At 39.9% G+C, this 13581-nt stretch overlaps 1 long non-coding RNA gene across 1 annotated transcript; it reads left to right on the top strand.

The window, feature by feature from the left end:
• The first annotated feature begins 10447 nt into the window (after positions 1–10447).
• LOC149219820 (uncharacterized) lies at positions 10448–11090 on the top strand. The gene is made up of 3 exons (XR_016248724.1): positions 10448–10542; positions 10720–10769; positions 10944–11090. It is a non-coding gene; the product is annotated as an uncharacterized LOC149219820 (long non-coding RNA).
• The last annotated feature ends 2491 nt before the right edge of the window (positions 11091–13581 follow it).

Here is a 13581-nt window from a genome sequence, read left to right as displayed (position 1 = left end):
TGGCGTGACAAAATATACGTCATGGGGTTGCAATCAGAAATCATGGTAGTCGTACGCAGCAGAATATAATGACGGAAACGTTGGACAGCACAAACGACGGCCAAAGCCAACTTCTCGACATAAGCATATCGAGTTTCCGTATCTAAAAGGTTGCGGCTGAGATAATAGATAACATGCTCAGTGTCATCATCGTCAGTTTGAACAAGAACCATGCCGATAGTGGTGTCGGCGGCGGCCAAATACAGAGTGTAGTCACGATAATAATTCGGAGGATGGAGCAATGGAGCAGAAACAAGGAGACCCTTGAGACGCTCAAAAGATTCCTGAGCAATGGCATCCCAATGAAAAGGGACATCGCGCTTTAGTAATCGTGTAAAACCTTTGGCCACCTCGGCATAGTTTGGAACGAAACGACGTAGAAAATTTGCTTTACCTTGCAAGCTCTGCAATTGTTGTAAAGAAGCAGGGGGAGGAAGATTCACTATAGCCTCGACTTTAAGGGGATCCAAACGGATTCCCTCTCGGGAAACGACAAACTTGAGAAGTCGGCCAGATTCAACGCAGAAGACACATTTGTGAGGATTAAGCCTGATTCGGTAGTATCGACAGCGAAGAAAGATTTCACGAAGGTGCTTAGGGTGGTCCTGACATTGGGCTGAATGGGCAGGGAGATCATCCAGGTAAGGCTGTACAATGTGTCGAATGTCATGGAACGCATAGGACATTGCACGTTGGAAGGTGGCACCGGCATTTTTAAGACCGAAAGGGAGCTTCTTATAGGCAAAAGTGCCCCATGGACAGATAAAGGGAGTTTTGTGTTGCTCAGCGGGAGCAATATTGATCTGGTTATAGCCAGAAAAACCGTCCATAAAAGAATACATTTCACTTCTGGCACACTCGTCAATAATTTGATCAATGAATGGTGTGGGAAAATTATCTTTAGGACAGGCCTGATTTATATCACGACAATCGACACAAACATGGATTTTTCCCTGCTTTTTATTCACAGGTACGATATTGGAAACCCAATCTGTGAGCGGGATAGGATAAATAAAACCGGCTTGAAGAAGCTTCTCTACTTTGGCCTTAATAGCTGCAGCCTTTCGGGGGTGTACAGGGCGTAAACGTTGACGAACAGGCTTAGCACCTGGGTACGTGATTATCTCATGCACCACTATGCTAGGATCAATGCCGGGCATTTCTTCATAGGACCATGCAAAGACGTCACGAAATTCGCGAAAAAGATTGGAATAAAGTTGAATCTCCTCCGGAGTACAAGTGACTCCAATGTGAAGATGCTCGACAATCCCTGGTTTCACAGAGATGTCGATGGGCTGGGTTTGCGTAATGTTTGCCATATTCCCCTCAGAAGACACCTGATAAATCTGAATAGGTGTTTGTAATGGGAGACAAGGAGCAAACTGCTCAAGGCAAGTGAGAATATCCCGAGGGGCAGGGAGAAACGAGGAACGATGGTGAGAATCATGCCAAGGAAGCTCCTCGAGAGACATAGTCTCAATAATGGCTTCGTCGGAAGGGAATGTTTCTTTTAAAGGATCCGAAGAGGTCTCATCTACAAGCCCTGAGGATGGAGCGAACGAGTAGAGAACCTTGCTCGAAGGAGCAAGTTCAGAAGAGGGAGCCGATGCAGCAATGATTTCAACATAGTTGAGCTCGGCGGGACTCAACGGCATCTGGTCGCCCCAAGAATCTACTTGGTCAGGAGAAGGGATGATCCACAGATCAGAACAAGTAGTAATCATATTGACAGAGGCGACGTTAGGAGGTGGGAGCGGAAAAACACCCATAAGGGCGGGATCTTTGAAAAGTCCGGCCCCCAGACTCTCAGATAATTTCGAGGTATGCTCCACAAAAGGGATGTTGCCTTCAGAAGAGGAAGCGAAGAATGATAGCTGGTCTACGGTAACAATCTTCCCTTGATGAGGGAAATGGATGATACGAAATAAAGATGAAGCTATAGCTTTCATCGCATAGATCCAGCTACGTCTGAGAAGGAGGTTGTAGGTAAGAGTAGCATCAACGACTTCAACTTCCATTTCGACTGTCTTCCCTTCCAAAGAGATGGGCAAACGTTGGAGTATACCGTAAGGATGACATTCTCTTCCATCAAAAGCTTCCAAGGTTGTGGGAGACTGGCTCAGCGTAGGAGATCCAATAGCGTAGGATAATTCTGATAAGGATTCGCCTGCGGTTGTTGATAATTTTGATATGAGGCAAACAAAGGTTTCCCTTGAGGTTGCTGGTAACCGTAGGGTGGCTGGACTCCAAACTGAGTTTGAGAAACAGGCTGAGGTTGATAGACTGGTTGGGATTGAACTCCAGCTTGCATTTGAAGACCGGATGGGGTCTGGGGTCCAGCCTGGGGCAAAAAACCAGGTTGAGCAGTGCCAGAAGGATGTCCTGTAGGTTGGGCTATCTGGCTAGAAGGATAACCTTGTGGATATTGAAGTTGACCTACCTGCCCAGAAGGTTGTGCCTGCTGGGATTGGAGTTGTGGTAGCACGGCTGAAGGTTGTCCTGACGAACCAGATGGCCGAGTGGGCTGGGCAGTTGGTTGGCCTGATTGGATTTGAGGCTGACCGACTTGCCCAGAAGGTTGACTATACTGGACGGTAGGCTGACCATGTGGTTGAGAAGCTTGTCCAGATATTGGACCATACTGGACATTGGGTTGGTTTGGGTTAGCATATGATTGACCAATTTGTCCAGTAGGATAACTTTGCTGGATACCAGGTTGAGCTTGTTGAACAGAAGATTGACCTGAGTTACCAGAAGGTTGAACATAAGAGGGGAAAAACGGACCACCAGCGGCAAAAGGGTTTCCATGGAAGGATTGCCCTTGTTGGTCTTGAGGAGGTTGTCTTGGAGATTGCGCAGACGATACTTGGCCACCATGAAAAGAGGTGGAGCCCCAATCAATTGACAACGGAACTGAAATCTCAACAAACGGTTGAGACGGCAAATATCGATCATATGGCCCCTCTACTGGGACGTTTGACGTAGGATCAAAGACTCCGAATAAAGAAGCCGAAGGACGACTAAAAATAGGAGTCGAAGAAGCTGCACATACCGTTGGAGCGGTTGTGATTGAGGTAACAGACGTACTGCGACTTTGTGGAGTGAAAGGCTCCGTGGTGGGAAAAGCAAGTTGCGACCAAATAGAACCCGTGAAAGGAGTTCCAGAGGGCATAGTATCCCTTAATGATTTATAGCCTGGAGGTAAGTTCCCAGTAGCAGGAATACTACTAACAAGCGTTGGTACCGTTGCGGTGGGAATTTCACCGCTCGTCGCAACGGATTCGTCAGTCGAAGTAGGGGACACGTCCTCCATGTCGGAGGAAGACGGTGGGACTGAAACACGAGGAGAAGTGTAGTCCCAAAAAGGGACACTGTCCTCAGAAGGTTCCCAAATAGGGTTCCAATGGAACTCGTAAGTCTCGTCACCTGGAGCACGAGAACTAATTGGTTGTATACTCGGAACAACAGGAAGAGTTTCACTTACAACCGGTATCTCGGAAGAAGACGAAATTGGTAATTCCGCCAGGATGAAACTTCACAAAACCTAGGGAATCTAACGAGACAACACCCTACTCGAACTAACGCAAACAAATCTAACCGGGTAAATATGTATCGTGGCCGAATAAATTTTAAGACGCAAAGACACAACTTGACCTTTTCATGTTTTAAGAGTCGAGAAAAGGACAAAAAGATGACTCTAGTCTCCTTCGAATGTTTAATGAGCACGAAGTGACAAGACGCTCACTGGCACCTTTTCTTTTAAGGAGTCCGAAAAGGATCAAAAGTGACTACTCTGGAGACTCTAGGCAAAGGGTTTACCAAACAATCCGTAAAACTGCTTATACACCTTGGCAATCAGATGAAAACCAAGGACTTCCCGTACGGCAGTCAATCTTCCCGAATGCTGTGTTCAGTGCATTACGGCTTGTAAGGCGGCAGACACGGCTTCCTGTGGATAAAGGATGATAACCTAGTGGGGTCTCCCCTATATACGTGACGGTACGTGGGAGCTCAATCCGTGCTAGACCACTATCGAGTCACAAGAGGAGGAATCACCCAATCGAAATGTGAAACAACAGTGACTAGGTTTAACGACGTCGGAACACGTCTCTAGCCTAGACCTCTAGAATGTATGCGTTAGGTTCCAATGCGTTGTTAGATTCATTCGGTTTATTTTACAGTTGATCTTCAATTAGGTTTCAGTTTTTAGGTCCTACCGTATGTGATCTCTCAAAACTTCCTAAATGCAAACTATATGCCAAAATTATATCATTTCGTTCAATGAATGCTAACTACAGGAGAGTTGAGATTTTCAAACAAACAAAATGAACACCAAACAATCAACAAAGATCCTAATGCAGCTAATAGCAATAAATGAAACTTTTTCCTTTTCTCTTTTAAAAGTGACTAATTGCCAATAACAATAAATGCTAACTAATGTAATGCAAAAAGATCATTTGTTTTTTTTTCTTTTAAAATGGCATAATGCACTTAAACAAATCTCGAGAGGTATTAACAAGCATAAATAAGCAAAGTTCACTCAATGCAAATAGAACCAAGTCTGAAACACCAAGATAAACTGTCAAAACAAGGAAAATTACAAAGACCTCAATGAACCATGTGATCTAAGCTCAAACAAAGTCAAGCAAAATCCAGTCGAGCTAGAGGTGAATTGCTCGAAGCACAGAATAATAAGCTTTAACAACCACTAGACAACTGCGGAAAACAGCCAAAAAGTTGATTGGACAATCAAAGAACCGAAAACTCCCACGGAAGGCTCGATATACAAAGCCACTAGATACTCTAGGGCTGGGATATAAAATCGATGGAAATAAGCAAACACCCGAAGGATAACGGTAAAAAACCAGTCAAACAGAGTTCTGATACAATCCAGCAGCTGAAAAGGATGTAAAAAGACAAAAATCTGAGTTTGAAAAGCTTCCAACAAACACAATGGCAAAGTTCACAGGACTGGCGCGACTGTCAGCCTGTAACTGGCGCTATTAAGGAATTAGCGCGAGTTGCTTTTGTGCAACATGCGCCAACTGGCGCGACTGTCAGGCAGAAAAACGCGCCAACACAGTTTGCTGGTCTAAAAAATAAATAAAGCAGTCCAGGGTCTGGTCGACAGTATTCAGATAGATCCAACAGCAAGAAACAACTTTAAAACTGACCCAGAAAGCTCATTTACGCAAGCAAGCAAGAGAAAACTAGCATGCAAGACAAACTCCAAGCTGTTCGGTTCGTAAACCAAACCGAAGATTGACTGAAGTAGGTGTTGATCTACTTCGCTAATGCAAAGCAATAGCGTTTCAAAGGCTGCCTGGCCGTACTTCAGGCTCCATCCAAGGTTTATGAATCAAACAACAAATATGCTTTCCCCAGTGGAGTCGCCAAATTGTTGGAGAGGTAAATCCCCTCTGCGGACAGAGGCTATCCCACTAGCCCAAAATGGGTCTAGCAACAATCAATTCACGCTACCATGCAAGTTCCTAGTTGCAAATCGAAAGTGGATTACGAGAACCAACCTGGAGTCCAACGCTAATGTCGAAGAAGAGTTGATACTCCCGTTCCCTTGCTTCAGCAGGTCACGATCCTCACGATCCCCGTGAATGGATACCTGCACATGCAAAGAACGAAGCGAATACAAGCATAAAATCCACTAAAATACAACTATATATCAGTCAGAAAGGAAATAGATCAAACATTATCATAATGAACAGTAAGATCAGAACCATAGTGATAGTCGTTTATTCATGAATAATCAACAGAGAAAGATACAACCAAGGTTCTGACGTTGACCCTCTCCTCTAGCTGGGCGAGCAACTATGTATGTCTTGCAATAGACCTTCTCTCTCTCAGACTTCCGGCAGCATAACCTCCCTATGCTTCAAGACTCTTACTATCACTCAAGACAAGCGTTATCACAACTAGCATTACTCAAAAACTAGCTTGTCAAATGCATGAGGACAAACTTTTATAGATGGAGAAGGGGAAGAAGATACAATGCACCAGGACACCCATTATGGATTGGCATTATCTCCAAAAAGCCGCTATGGATAGATGTCAAGGATAGATGATGACTCTCGACATCTAGAAGATGAGTTTTATCCTCAAAAGACTTCATGACTTGAAGGGAAAAAACATCTAGGCGCGCGTTTGTCAAAAATCTTTACCAAACTTGGTTGGCGTGGGTGTTGTTCTAAGACAAAGCGCCAATGGTCACACCTTCTTTTGAGGATCTCATTGATTAGCACGGGTAATACATTGTGGACCCGCGCTAATGGAAAAAGGGCACTTTTCAGGGATATTTTGCAGGAGGTGTCTTCAGGGAACATGAAGTACATACTTAGGGGAACATAATGCAAGTGTTTTTAGGTTATGTCACTGCTCACAGGCCCCGGAATGTGTCCTCCAAAGTACGGAAACAAGGGAAATAGGGACGGTGACCAATGGTGACAAATTACTGTGTAACAATGATCATTGTGTGTACTTCAAAAGTTTCAATGACATGTTCATTATCTTAGCTTTGTATGTTGACGATATGCTTATTGCAAGCAAAAGCATGGAAGAGATCAACAAGTTAAAGGCTCAACTCTCTAGGACGTTTGATATGAAGGATCTTGGAGCAGCAAAACATATCTTGGGCATGGAGATACACAGAGACAGGAAAAATGGTAAGCTTTGTTTGTCACAGCAGAAGTATGTGGAGAAGGTACTTGAAAAGTTCTCTATGAATAATGTGAAACCTGTTAATGTTCCTTTAGCTTCCCATTTTAAGCTTTCTTCGGTTTTGAGTTCTAGAGCTGATGAAGAAAAGCAGTATATGTCTCATGTACCATATGCAAACGTTGTAGGCAACTTAATGTATGCGATGGTATCTACAAGACCTGAAATTTCACATGCAGTTGGAGTTGTCAGCAAGTTCATGGCAAATCCAGGTAAAGAACATTGGCAAGCAGTGAAATGGGTGCTTCGATATCTAAGAGGCACAAGTGACCATTGCATCGTCTTTAATGGTAGTGAAGGATCAGTTTGCGAATATGTAGATGCTGACTATGCAGGTGATTTGGAGAAAAGAAGATCTACTACAGGTTATGTCTTTACTCTTGCAGGTGGAGCAATTAGTTGGATGTCAAAGCTTCAAGAAACATTTGCGTTGTCCACTACCGAAGCTGAATATATAGCTGCTTCAGATGCCAGTAAAGAAGCAATCTGGTTAAAGGGTTTGCTCGATGAGATTGGAAGGACGCAAGAGAAAGTGAATGTACTTTGTGACAGTCAAAGCGCTATTCACTTGGCTACAAACCCTGCCTATCATAGCAGAACCAAGCACATTGATGTAAGGTATCATTTTCTGAGACATGTGATCGATGGCGGAAAAGTAGCTCTTAAAAAGGTCCATACACGAGAAAATTGTGCAGACATATTCACAAAGCCAGTTACAGTAGAGAAGCTGCGGTGGTGTTTAGCTTCTCTTGGCTTGCAGGAAAGATGATGAATGGGAAAATTGTTGTCAAGGTGGAGTTTGTTAGTTTGACAACGATTTAGTCGGTTTAGTAAATTTAGGTATAGACAGTTCCTTGTAACGAATAAGTTTGTAACGGTTAATTAGTTATGTAACTATAAAACAGGCATTTGCCCATGAAATGAAAAGCAGTGAAACTCATTGTTAAATAAAAACAGTCCGATCCAAAATTCAGTTTAGCATTCGATTTCTTGTCTTGTTGTTTCTCTGTTTCTTTCCTTCATTTGTACAACAGAGTGCACAGTTTGAGTTGGACAATGATGTATCCAAGTCATTAGTATGGATGGGATGATAAAGATGGTTGCCACGCTTGATGGAAGGTGACACCGTTGTTACTGAAGGGGAGCCCAACTCGAATCACTGCAACGAAGAAGCTCATTCAACTCATCCAAGTTTATCATCACATGGGCCCTGAACGAAGAAGCTCCTTCAATTCATGCAACTTTCGCATCGCATGGCCCCTGAATTCTAGCCTATTCACCAAGACTTTTCCCACCAAGAACTTTATGTATTTTATGGACAAATACAGATCAACTGTGTACAAATAGCTTTATGTACGAATACAGATCCACTGCGTAAAAATAATGATTCTGACGCTCTGGTGTGGCCCATATCTGGGATCCACATAGCCAAATCCTCCCCTGCTTCCAGGTTCGGGTTTCTCTGTCTCTCCTCCCAAGCGCCAACTTTAGCTGCACTAATTTTTGCATGTACATCCGGCGGGGTATGCGTCTGATACCTCCGGGTGGTCTAAACCGTGCCATGGAACCTCCCACATTCGCCCTTCGTCCATCGCCTCAATTGCAATGGGCTCGTTGGGACTCATCGCTATAGGAGCTAGGAACCCTCGAGTTGGGGAAAGCAAGCCAAAGCGAAATGCAAATGCTGGACAAAGTGCAGGCCTAGAGATCCGAGGGGACCAACCAACGAAGGTGTGAACGAGTGAGAGAAACAGAAAGCGCTTCCCCAAATCCCTCGTAGGAAGGCCTAGGCCCTAGGCAAAACACTCCGCCATCAAACGATACTTCGAGAATTTGCAGGTTAAAAGTTTTGATGTCCTAGGAAAAACCCATTGAATAGTTTCCAAAACGTATAAGGAACCCGACCCAACTAAACCCCACAACGAGTCTGGAGACTTCTCCCACACGAATGCATTCATTGATGTACGGGGAGGGTGACGGATTGTGTTTTCGATACATTAAGTTAATAGCTGACGTGAGGGGCGTACGAGTGTTGGCACATAGCTACAGCTTGCGAAGTGGCTTCCATATCCCTTAGCTAGGGCCGGCACCCAGATCAGGGTTCACAAATTTTGAAAAATATATATAAAATGAAAGACTTTTTTATATACTTATAAAGGAAAATTTTGCACTTATTAATCTACGACATACGCTATTTAATTTTTCCCTACATTCACATCAACAAAATCCAAATGAAAAAACACTACTTTTTGTTCGACTTTAAAACCAAAACCATCTAATTCAAATTGTCAAAACACATTATAAGTCTACACTTTAGAATTATATGCAAATGAACACAATACTACACTAAAGTTGACTATATGTATATATTTATTTAAAAAAAATTAAAATTAAAATTATCTTTTTTTTAAAACAAACTTTTTTTTTTTAATTAAAAAAATTATAATTTTTTTTAAACATTTTTTTTTTAAATTTAAAAATAGAAATAGTTAACAAAAAATAAAAAAAAAAATTAATTTTTTAATTTCCATATTTAATTAAAAAAATTATAATTTTTTTTAAACATTATAATTTTTAAATAAACATTATAATTATAAATTTTTTTAAACAAACTCTTTTTTTTAATTAAAAAAATTATAGTTTTTTTTAATTTTCATATATAAAAAAATTATTAAAAAAAAAATTAAAATTTAAAAAAAAAATTAACGGAATTATTTGTTTTTTATTAAAAAAAATTAATTTTTTTGGGCCGCCGCCCCCCGGCCGCCCGTGGTGGCGCGGCCGTGGGCGGAGGGCCTGCCCACAGGCACCTCCGCCCACGGCCGCGCCACCACGGGCGGCTGGGGGGTGGGGGGTCAATTCCGGGGTTGATGTGATAGCATTCTCTCTCGATCTGGTTACTAACATTGCTAGTGGTTTTGGTGTCTTGCCTTGTGGGTCTTATTTGGCTTATGGTTATTTGTTTTTCCAAGGAAAGCCTCGTGGGATATCACCTTTTTTCACAAAATATCCAAATGGAGGGCAGTTCAACAGCCAGCCACAATAGCAGCTGGTCTCCTCGAGGGACTTGACTGCATTTGATCATGCGACCTGTGGCCTCCCAGTTGGCAATATTAATTGGGCAGATGGTTCAGTCAATTGAGCCTAACCCTTGGTTATTTTTGGCTTATGGTTATTAAATATGTGATTTTCATAATAATTTCAAGTCTTACTACTATATTAGCATCTCCATGCTTGGGATTTCATTCCTCATTGATGTTAATACTCTTTTTCCTTCTAGAAACACAATGCATATTTCTAGATACTTCCAAACCCAGTGTCTTCTTTTCTGACATTTTATTATTAAATATTGTAATAAAGTTACTGAAATTTTCAGTTCATTTGATCGTGGGTGTCCTAATTTACAGGCAGAGCATTGGATACAACTTTCTAGAACATTGAATTACTTCATTTGGGGGACGATGAGTAACCTGGGATTGTAATAGATGCAACTAGTTTTTATCTCTATTTTGCGAATACATGCTTTATGTTTGTTTGTATTTCTCTCACCTACTCTCCAGAATTCTGGTTGCTTTTCATTTCTTTTCATATAGATAGATGTAAGCTAGCATTTTGGTTGCTTCCTTACTTGACATATTAATAATAAATGCATATATTAGGTTTTTCGCTAAATTTTATTGAGTGGATGGGATCAACTTACAGCTTTGGATTCTCCTTGCAGCTGGCAAGCCTAATGTTGATGAAATTTCGGAGGGTGCAATTGTTCCTTATAAGGTGCGTTGACTCGATCCTTCTCATTTAAGAATTATATACATATGCGAGACTCGTAAATTGTCAATCATAGTAATAGGATTGTACTTGAGACCTTTGTGTAACTTGCAATGGGACTGTATAATTGTTTCAAAATAAATGTTTGGTGCCCCTAATCATTTTGTTCTATGTTTCTGTCAGCCAAAAAGACAGTCCGATGGAATTGAGCCTGCACATGGAGAAAATTCCAAGTATCTTTCTCATCCTTTTATTCAAACCGGCAATAACCAAATCATTGTCTGTAATCTAGTGATTCTATTCTAATCTTCCTGTAAGTGTATTTATCAGGAATTGGCTGTGAGAACCATGCTTTGAAATGATATGTTAATGTATAACCATAAATATTATCACCCCTTTTGTCTCAGAGCATGCTTGCTCAGAGTTTTGGAGACACGGAAGATGGTGCTGCAAAAAGAACAAGGAATGGCCTTTGCTCGAGCTGCAGCTGCTAGTTTTGACATGGATCACATGCATGATTTAGTTTCATTTGCATATTGCTTTGGGGCTTTCCGCCTGAGGTAATATTAAGAATAAGTTTTAGAATGTCGTTGGAACAACACAGATAATAGATAATAAGTTTGAATGTTAGTAGTTGAGTCATGGTATGTGAGCGTTTTATGAGACGGTGACAGTGTGCCATTTTGATGTGGATGAAAAGAATAAAAACATCTTAATGTACAATCCATTTGTATTGTCATGAAGTAAAAACGTTTTATGGTCAAATATATAAATTCCTTGAATTTATCATGATAAATGTTAAGTCAATGTTCTTTTCATTAACTGGGGGATGCTGACTCAAGAATTATAATACCATTTGCCCCCCGCATCAAAAAACTGTAAATTTCCAGACTCTCATTATTATTTTGAGATAATTAGTATAATGTGATAATTAGTTTAATGTTCCCATATTATCAAGGTGGCCATTGATCTATATAATTGATTCTAATGTCCTGAGTGTGAAAATTACACCAACATGTATATACACAGGTATAATACTAACCATGGTATTAGAACCAGTTCATGCTACAGAAGAAGCAAAGGGAGTGGTACCTCGGAGTCCTCTGGTGGGGAAAGGCAGTCCGATTTCAATTTATTTGGATGACTGTTTTTTTTTTTCACTTCAAGTTTGTGTGATGTAATGGAATTCAATATTTATGTGATTTGCAGTGTGCCCCATGTTTTGCTATGCGGATGTGATATACTCGAGCTGTGGGAAGAGATGGAAGCGTGGTAAGAAGGTGCTGAAATCGTACTGCAATTGCTGCCTTTTGAAATTAGACCATCCCCACGCCAAAAGCTGCAAGTTGCATCTCAAAAGTGGGAAGGTCATCCAATGTTCATGAAAATAATTAAATTCATGTTTTGTAATGTAATAAGAAGCATCGATGGAGCTGTGAAGCCTCTGGTAGGAGCTTGGTTTTTTGCAATTACTTTACTGGAACTTGTGTGAGAATCGTGACGGATAGGAGCTTGGTTTTTTGCAATTAGTTTACTGGAACTTGTATGAGAGTCGTGATGGATTTTTGTTGTTGGGAAGAAAGTGTGCAGGTCATGTGTGAGAGTGATAGTTTATAAATTGTGTGCATTTAGCTTCTTCTGCGGGCAGGCACCTCCGCCCATGGCCGCGCCACCACGGGCGGCCGGGGGGCGGGGTCGATTCCAGGCCCTCTTCCCACAACCGCGCCACCACGGGCGGCCGGGGGCGGGGGGTCGATTCCCCCCGGCCGCCCGTGGTGGCGTGGTTGTGGGCGGGGGTCAATTCCCGGCCCTCCGCCCACAACCGCGCCACCACGGGCGGCCGGGGGGCGGGGGGTCGATTCCGGGAATCGACCCCCCTCCCCCCGGCCGCCCGTGGTGGCACGGCCGTGGGCGGAGGTGCCTGCTGGTAGGCCCTCCGCCCACGACCGCGCCACCACGGGCGGCCGGGGGGCGGCGGCCCAAAAAACTTAATTTTTTTTAATAAAAAACAAATAATTTGGTTAATTTTTTTTTTAAATTTTATTTATTTTTTAATAATTTTTTTATATATGAAAATTAAAAAACAACTATAATTTTTTTAATTAAAAAAAAGAGTTTGTTTAAAAAAATTTATAATTATAATGTTTATTTTATTTTATTTTTTAATAATTTTTTTAAATATGAAAATTTAAAAAAATTATAATTTTTTTAATTAAAAAAAAAGTTTGTTTAATAAAAATTATAATTATAATGTTTATTTAAAAATTATAATGTTTAAAAAAAATTATAATTTTTTTAATTAAAAAAAAGTTTGTTTAAAAAAAAATAATGATTTTTTTAATTAGAAAAAAAAGTTTTTTTAAAAAAAAAAAACAATTTTATTTTTATTTTTTTTAAAATAAAAATGTTAGTTTTAAAAAAAATAATTATTATTAACTTATAAAAAAAATCAAAAAATAAAAAATATGCATTTTTTTGGTTTTTTTTTTTTTTTTTTATAATTTTAACTAATTAATTTATTTTTTTTATATAATTTGAATTTAAAAAAAAAAATAAAAATAGGTATTTTTTTGATAAATTGTAAATGTTTTATTTTTTTATTTTTTTATTTGAAAAGACATATATTTTCCGCCATTTTAATATTTTTTGGGGTTTTTTTTTATAATTTGATTTGATTTTTGTTTTTTTAAATATTAATTTTACTAGTTTTTTCATTTTTTCGTTAATTTTCTATTTTTTTTTTGAACTAGTTTGTTTTTAATTTTTTTTATTTTTTTCCCTAGTTTTGCTAATGTTTTTTTCTTAATTTCTCTATTTTTACTTACTTATATATATATATTTCCAAATTTTTTCAGGGTTTATGAGATAATTTTTTTTAACATTTTTTATTTTTTATTTTTCTTTTTTTTTTATATTTGTTTTTTACAGACAATTATTTCATTTGGATTGAAAATTTAATTAACAATGTATAAATATGTAGAATATTGAAAATGCAAAATATCGACATTCTTCTTTAAATATGCAAAACAATAAAAACCTCACTAC

Source organism: Pinus tabuliformis, chromosome Q (genome assembly GCF_031772625.1).
Source record: "Pinus tabuliformis cultivar Carrire ecotype Pingquan chromosome Q, CPIR1, whole genome shotgun sequence".
In the NCBI taxonomy this organism is placed as follows: Eukaryota; Viridiplantae; Streptophyta; class Pinopsida; order Pinales; family Pinaceae; genus Pinus; species Pinus tabuliformis.
This window is presented reverse-complemented; position numbering and strand designations above follow the sequence as displayed.